Here is an 8,566-nt window from a genome sequence, read left to right on the forward strand (position 1 = left end):
GGTATATATGTGTATATATACACATACATACATACATACACACTTGTGGGGACAGAACACAGAGCACGCTGCTTTGCAAGGACTGTAAAGCAAACCAAATTTTATGAAAATGATGGGGTGTAAGGTTAGACCAAGTGTCGGCTTTGGTTAAGGTTAGGGCATGTTTCCTGGAAATGAACGCAAGTCTATGTACAAACCCTATAAATGATGACTGCAAGGGTGTGTGTATAGTGCAAGCCTACAGCAATAGCCAGCTCCTATAGTGACATTTCCTTAAACCTCGTCAAGGCAAAAGATATCCTCTTTCAGGCCCAACCCAAACCTACACACACACACACACACAGTGACTCCAGGCTCAGCCCTTGCAGGTTTCACACTAAAGCTAAATGTCACTGTGTCTCGTGGGCCAAAATAAAGGCTGAAAAGTCATTTGAAGCTGGACACCATCAACATACAACAACATGGCAAAACATGCACAAGCACATTCAAACAGGAATGTACCAGCACATTCTTTTATTTGAAAACACTGTAAAAATGATCGCCTTGTAGCCAGGGAGCTGTGAGGTTATTCCCATAAACCACAGGATTATAAATTCACTGTGATTTAGCTATTAATAACTAACTAGTAAAACTAAGTACAAAAAATGTTTACATGCATAGAACCAAAGAATTATTCCTCCTAAACAAACAAACAAACAAACAAAAAAATCGCATTCATACGTACATGCGCACACCTACACATAAGAACAAGACTCCTGAGTGGCTCTGCAACAGAGCGGGCAAATGCAGAGAGCGAACACCACAACATTAGCATCAAAGGCTTTCTGCCTCTCTCACTAATCACATTGTTAAAGATTTTTATGGCTACCAATACTGGGTACACAGCCCCGTTTCGTCCAAACAGGCTTTCAGGTAAATATAAACACTCCAGAAAGTAAAAAAATGTTTGGGTGGCATTATTTTCGTTACTGATCCAAATGGTTTGCTGAAACACATTCTACCACTTTGGCTAAACCGATTGTTTAAAAGCAAATGATGCATGTGTTATAATGTGCTTTTTACATTTTAAGCCCTCATCTTAAAAAACATTTTTAAAATGTGTAATAGATGGGATCAAGATGTGCTTTAATAACAGCCCAAATTTAGGTGTCTGCTGAATTGCCTGCAAGGATTTGTGCTTGATGCTAACCAGACTCTTTGGATCTCTGGACCAACGAGTCTTGTGTTGCCAGCAGTAAAAGTATCACACTGAAGATTGACTGGGTGTATTTCTTTTCTTTTTCTGTCACGGAATGATTTGCATTCTCCAGAAAAATCCTTCTATGTAAGTATTTATCATCCAAGCAGAACACCACAACTCAACAATAGAATAACTACCTTCAGGTCCAAGGCTGTCCTCCCAAGCAAACAAGAGAATCGGTCATTTCAGCAATCAACAGTCAATACCAGTTTCTTTTAACTATGATCATGATCATTTCCTAACCTTCTCTGAGTGGTTATAATTTGAATCATGACAACAAAGGTCCCCTAACTTCAACAAGGTTGTAAGTTTCACCATATTGTTTTCCACCAACCAAGAAGTCATTTTAACCCAAACACCAATTTGTCCCTTGCCAAGTCATTTGCGTGCCAAAACCTAACCAAATTTTAAATATAGCTATGCAAAATCAGAAAATGTTTTTATTTTTGTAACATTTACTTGCAACAAGTCTGGAAGACACAGGCACATTATGTTGTCCTGCCTGTAGGATCAGATGTACTTGTTTCGCTCGGTCACAGCTGCACCTATATGATGGTAAAAATGATTTGTTTACAGAATTAGTTCCCATGCCACACATCTTGTAGAACATGTTGACATCACCGACCTGCACTCAGTGGCTGAATACCTTCCTAATTGTACTCGGTTTACAAATGATTCAGGCCTGCAGACTTTTTACATTTAAAATACTGGAGACTGCTTGGAAAAGGATTAATAGCATCATTCGGAATGTGCTTTTGGATATCCCTGTCTTCACAATACTTTGCCAAATATTAGCACCAGTCACACAACACTAATTATTAGAATACCACAGAGGAGCTGCGAAAGATTTGCCACCTTAGTTATGGTGCTAAGAACAATATTAAAGGAACATAGACTGACATCTAAGTTTATATAACAGAAACTGTGGACTGGAGCTAGCCATATAACAGAAAGAAAAGGTCAGGCAGCAGTAGCAGTATTGAATAGAGCCAGATTCAAGCGACTAACCCAACTCAAGGTGTGACATATCAGATATATTCTTACAACACTCCTAACAATAGCTCATTGCATTTAATCTGCTTATTCTTTGGGTGTGGACTTCCTTTAGAAGCTTAGCCTATGGCTGGGCTAGATTATGGGAACCTGTACATACACCCACACACAAACACATTTCCATATCCTTGCGTTGAATTGAAAATCGTGGGCCACCTGCCAAATTGCAGTCAGACAAAATGTCTACAGGCTTTCTAAAAACACACTGTGGTCTGTGGTAGTGGTAGCACTCAGTAAGACAAACACACACACCAGCCCACAACCACCACCACGCTCAAAAAGTGTGCCGCACACTTTTACCCAACCAAATCCATATATCTCTGTTTGTATTCACACACCCTCATTTTGTACATTATTAATACATAAACACGTCCAAGTCTTTGTATGTGTGCAGTCACAACTACTAGAGCCAAAATGAAGCTCTGCTGCCAGGATGGAAAAATAAAGAAAGAGCTGTTCACAGTTTTAAAAAAACCCTCTTACAATAAATTTGCCCCAGTCCCCATCTGCCACCCCTTTTTCTCTTGTTCTGAGCTGCTTTTATGGACAAAATTTGTCCTCCCCAAGCCCCTGACAGTGCAATAAAACACTCTGCCAGGTACACACACTTATACTAAGCCTCAGAGGAAAAAAGCAGAGCAGGGAAGGAGGAGAAAACTGGAATGAAGGGAGAAAGTGGGCCATAATGATAATGAAGGGGAAAGGCAACTGGAGAATAAGAAGGGAAGAATGAGAGTGGGAATATACGACAGATGAAAGCTGTAAAACACAGAAAAGCAGAGAAGGAAGAAAGGGACAGTGAAGTGGGGGGAAAATGATATAGAAAGGAAAAATCAAGGGCAAGCAAGGAGGAGAGAACCAGAAGAGGAATGACTTTTACATCTGTGGCCAAAAATCCCTCTGGGCCTGTGCATACAGCAACAAACACACACAGCCTACTGAAAACTTTACATCCTCAAATTCCTATAGATGGAAACTTTTTCCCCTTGGAAGGAAAATGGCGGATGTGGAAAAAATAAATTAATGGGGGCTGCTGACAACGACCAGGAAAGCATGATGACTTGGCCACGAGTGACGTCATCAGGGTCAGGGTCGCGCACCCTGAGAAAAACAGCAAGAAATAAGAAAAATTGGAGAAAGAAGAAGAATGGCTGAATGGAAAAGCTACGGTGATTTCTGGATGACTTTCAAGATACAGGAGGAAAAAAATGTATATAATTTAGCTTTAAAACATTTTTATAAATATGCATTTACATATTTCAGCAGTTCTTATTTTCCTAAGTTGTTTAATGAGATGAAAATGTAATGGATATCATTCTGCAGCAAGTTACTGATGTCCTAAAATTGTTTTTGTCTTGGAAAAAAAAAAAACAAGACGTCAGCTTGTGGGAATTTCAGTTATCAAGTTAGAACCAGATCTATTTACTGTGGGAATAAGCGGACACACATCCTACTAGGATGACATATGGGCCGTTGTCATAACTCGTCCATCAGTGGGCATCGTGAACATCTTTTGGGACGTGAGAAACTGTGAACAGTTATGTGGCTACCAGAAATGGAAAAGCTATGTTAAAGAAGACACGAAACACCAAAGTTTTTTCTGGGTTCAGTGAATGAGGCGGTATGTTATAAATCTATCATGATTTTCAGACCCCCTGCTCACATGGTTGTCTTTATTTCACTTGAGGCACGAGTTCTGTAAATTTTGTCTGTCTGTCCAAAACTCCTTTGCAGCTGTGTTACGTTAAGATCTTTGCAATCAATTGCAGAAAATGCTCGGAGGCATCAGCACTAATATAAACCATGTCTGTGAAAAATGCTTTAATTATCACATTCCACAGAGCCACCTAATGTGTCACATACATATACACACACCAATCAGCCATAACATTATGACCACCTGCCTAACACCACGTCACTCTGCAGCTCACTGTGCATCTTCTGTGAATCTGTTTGCTTCCAGTTCTACTGTCAGGAAGAGCACGAATGTGTCAAACATTCAGTGAAAAACTTATGTAAAAGGAGTGAAAACTGTGGTGGTGAGGACGAGTTAGAGAGAATTGTTTAGACTAATTCAACAGCCTCCCCACTCTAGGTGTGATATCATCACTATAGCTGCTGAATGTTTCTCTTCGTAGAGACCAGTGTACAGTGTTTCTCATTCTCAACCATTTTAACAAAGATTCAAACAAAATGGAATCTTTTGAAAAAGATGAATGACATTTAAAAGTTTAATCTACAGTAGATCAACCTCATCATCAGTGAGCCCTGGGCATCCATGACCCTGTCACCAGTTCACCATTTGTCTTTCTTTAGACACTGTAGGTAGGTACTAAGCACTGCAGACCAGGAACACCCAACAAGACCTGCAGAGTGGGAGATGATCTGACCCAGTTGTCAGCCATCACAGTTTCTCCCTTGTCAAAGTCACTCAGGTCCTTACGCTTGTCTATTTTTCCTGTTTCCAACACATCAACTATGAGGACTGGATGTTCACCTGCTGCCTAATATACCCGACACACTGACAGGTGTCATTGTAACGAGACAATCAGCGTTATTCACTTCAGCAGCTGAGATATTTACAGTTACAACAATGTAAAACTAACAAATCTTTTTTGTGTTCTAATCAATAGTTTAAACTTACTATGAGTTTTAAGGAATACGTCTAGAGTCTCGTGTTATCACACTACAGTGCTCTATCTGGCTACAGTCAGACAGACAGGGACAAGTGTAACTGTGGTTTGTGGTTTGGCTGAGCATTCAAACAGGAAAGCAGCGTGTCCACATCTCTGTCTGTGTGTCAGCGAAGTCCGTTTGTCTTGCATTCTGTGCTTGTATGTGTGTAGAAAAGGATTTGGTGTGCATGTAGATTATGGCTGTCAGCCAAAGTCTGCGGTGACGCTAGTAGCTGTGAGACCAAGGACACGTACACACAATACACACACAAGTCAAACCACAATTGGACTGAAAGGACTTGGTATGGTGAGAATTCTATGGCAGGTGCCCACTGCTGCTACAAATGTGAATAAGCCATTTGTATAAAGCATTATCTCTGCACACATACACACCATATGCTAAACTGAGTATCAAAACTAAACATTTACATAAGCTTATACTGTAGACAGAGGCATTACACGCTTAGTCAGGCATATAAACCAAAAACAAAAAGCAACAGTTGGACACGCAACTCTGAAAAGCTACTGTTAAAATTGACTTAATATTTAATACATTTAATCATTTCACAAATACTTCAAACAATTCAGGCGTGGTAAAAAATAACCTGTGTAACCTGAATGTGAAATAGAGGACAAATATATAGAGACACCTTTGACAGGTGTACCTAATGAAGTGGCTGGCGAGTGTATATTAAGGTATTAAAAGAAATAAAGTATTGGTAGAGTATTGGGATTACTTTGAATGTGGTGTATACATGTGCACTCTTTTGATGTCATTCTTGTCAGGAGTCTCTGAATGAGCGGCAAGAAAACAGGAATCTGAGCGTTGAATAAAAAGTGTTTGTGTGTATGTGAGTGCAGCAAACTAAGGGGAAGAACCAGCAGACAGAGCACAGTGTGCGTCTGTGTGTTTGGTTTGATTTTTGTCATGCATACAAAGGCAAACACCCACCCCCTACCCTCTCTGTGTACATTTAATTTGAACAGTTTTATGAAAATAGTACATAACGTACACACACACACACACACACTAATAGACATATTCCATGAAACTGACATTTACAATTGTGGACAAAGGTTATCTAGTGAACATCAACAATCACCCTAATGGAAAACCTGATTTTAAAAGTCACTTTAAATATTTGGATTGGATTCTCTTGAAGTTTTATGTTTCTACTTTACAGTATTTCTCTCTCACACACACATACACACACACTTTGCCTCTCTCTGAGTGTTTTCAGTGATTAAGTCACACGACACCATGCAGGTTACCAGTCCAGTTCTTAAGAGCCCTCAGGAGCTTATGTGACTGGGCTCTGTGGGCTCTAGTGGGCTGGCTCGACCTGAGAGGCAGAATGTGAACTAAGTTGACTTATGGGCATTTATTTAACGCAATAGACTTGTGACTTGACAAACTACTGTGGATAGGTAAATAATACAGTATTGTTCAAAATAATAGCAGTACAATGTGACTAACCAGAATAATCCAGGTTTTTAGTATATTTTTTATTGCTACATGGCAAACAAGTTACCAGTAGGTGCAGTAGATTCTCAGAAAGCAAACAAGACCCAGCATTCATGATATGCACGCTCTTAAGGCTGTGCAATTGGGCAATTAGTTGAAAGGGGTGTGTTCAAAAAAATAGCAGTGTCTGCCGTTGACTGTACAAACACAAAACTATTTTGTACAAACGTTTTTGTTTCTAGAATTTAGCAATCCTGTGAATCACTAAACCACTATGACCACAGTTTTTTATAACTGCTTCACATCTGTGTGGCATGGAGTCAACCAACTTGTGGCACCTTTCAGCTGTTATTCCACTCCATGATTCTTTAACAACATTCCACAATTCATTTACATGTCTTGGTTTTGCTTCAGAAACAGCATTTTTGATATCACCCCACAAGTTCTCGATTGGATTAAGGTCCGGGGATTGGGCTGGCCACTCCATAACATTAATTTTGTTGGTTTGGAACCAAGACTTTGCTCGTTTACTAGTGTGTTTGGGGTCATTGTCTTGTTGAAACAACCATTTCAAGGGCATGTCCTCTTCAGCATAAGGCAACATGACCTCATCAAGTATTTTGACATATGCAAACTGATCCATGATCCCTGGTATGCGATAAATAGGCCCAACACCATAGTAGGAGAAACATGCCCATATCATGATGCTTGCACCACCATGCTTCACTGTCTTCACTGTGTACTGTGGCTTGAATTCAGAGTTTGAGGGTTGTCTCACAAACTGTCTGTGGCCCTTGGACCCAAAAAGAACAATTTTACTCTCATCAGTCCACAAAATGTTCCTCCATTTCTCTTTAGGCCAGTTGATGTGTTCTTTGGCAAATTGTAACCTCTTCTGCACGTGCCTTTTTTTTAACAGAGGGACTTTGCGGGGGATTCTTGAAAATAGATTAGCTTCACACAGACGTCTTCTAACTGTCACAGTACTTACAGGTAACTCCAGACTGTCTTTGATCATCCTGGAGCTGATCATTGGCTGGGCCTTTGCCATTCTGGTTATTCTTCGATCCATTTTGATGGTTGTCTTCCGTTTTCTTCCACGTCTCTCTGGTTTTGCTCTCCATTTTAAGGCATTGGAGATCATTTTAGCTGAACAGCCTATAATTTTTTGCACCTCTTTATAGGTTTTCCCCTCTCCAATCAACTTTTTAATCAAAGTACGCTGTAACTAATTGCCCAATTGCACAGCCTCATGAATGCTGGGTCTTGTTTGCTTTCTGAGAATCTACTGCACCTACTGGTAACTTGTTTGCCATGTAGCAATAAAAAATATACTAAAAACCTGGATTATTCTGGTTAGTCACATTGTACTGCTATTATTTTGAACAATACTGTAAATCTACCAATTTATCCTACTGTGGTTTGTTCAAGACTTTCTATGGTTAATAACAAAATAAGTGAACAGAAAAATATTTTGCCTTTTAGAATATTTAGTCTATTGCAGAGCAACTGCCTAAACAAGGAAACATGGGAATGAGATGCTAATGGTTTATTGAGGTTTGTTTTAGAAAAAAAACGTGACTCCACAGCTCTTTTACCCAAAGGCTGGAGCAGGTCTGGGCAATGTGACAGCACCTCAGGCTACCTAAACAAACAAACATATAAATCAGCTACTGAAATCTCTATCCAGTGATGGCCTTGTCCTCCTGACTGCCCCAACACAGTGCAGGATTCCTGCTTGTAGGTCTGTTTGTTCTTGGTTTTAAGCAGTGACACATCTCAGTGATAGTAGGGTCAAGGGTCAAACTGTTTATTTGCTATATGCACAGTTAGGAAATGTGTTTCCCTGAACAATGAAATTCTTACTTTGCCGTCCACATGAATACCACATAATACAAGTGAAATATAAGGTAGATGAGCAATAACACAAATCTACATAGGTAGTAACACAAATATAAGTCACTTTAATGCAGCAAGTGAAGGAAGCAAATAAAAATACAAGAACACAATATAATGCAGAGAGAATACAGTATATGCTACCTGGGAGCCGTGGAGTGTAAATACTCAGCAGTGAGTGTGCAACTATGCATGTGCAAAACGAGAATATAAACAGTACAGATGAAATTACATGAG

At 39.7% G+C, this 8,566-nt stretch overlaps 1 long non-coding RNA gene across 1 annotated transcript in view; it reads right to left on the minus strand.

The window, feature by feature from the left end:
• Nucleotides 1–3,298: 3,298 nt before the first annotated feature.
• The window catches only part of LOC109971621 (uncharacterized), a 15,719-nt gene continuing 10,451 nt past the window's right edge, over nt 3,299–8,566 (minus strand). Inside the window, exon 4 of the long non-coding RNA XR_002276581.1 lies at nt 3,299–3,394. This is a non-coding gene — a long non-coding RNA (uncharacterized LOC109971621). The remainder of the gene's footprint in view (nt 3,395–8,566) is intronic.

This window comes from Monopterus albus, unplaced genomic scaffold (assembly GCF_001952655.1).
Source record: "Monopterus albus unplaced genomic scaffold, M_albus_1.0 scaffold229.1, whole genome shotgun sequence".
NCBI lineage: Eukaryota > Metazoa > Chordata > Actinopteri > Synbranchiformes > Synbranchidae > Monopterus > Monopterus albus.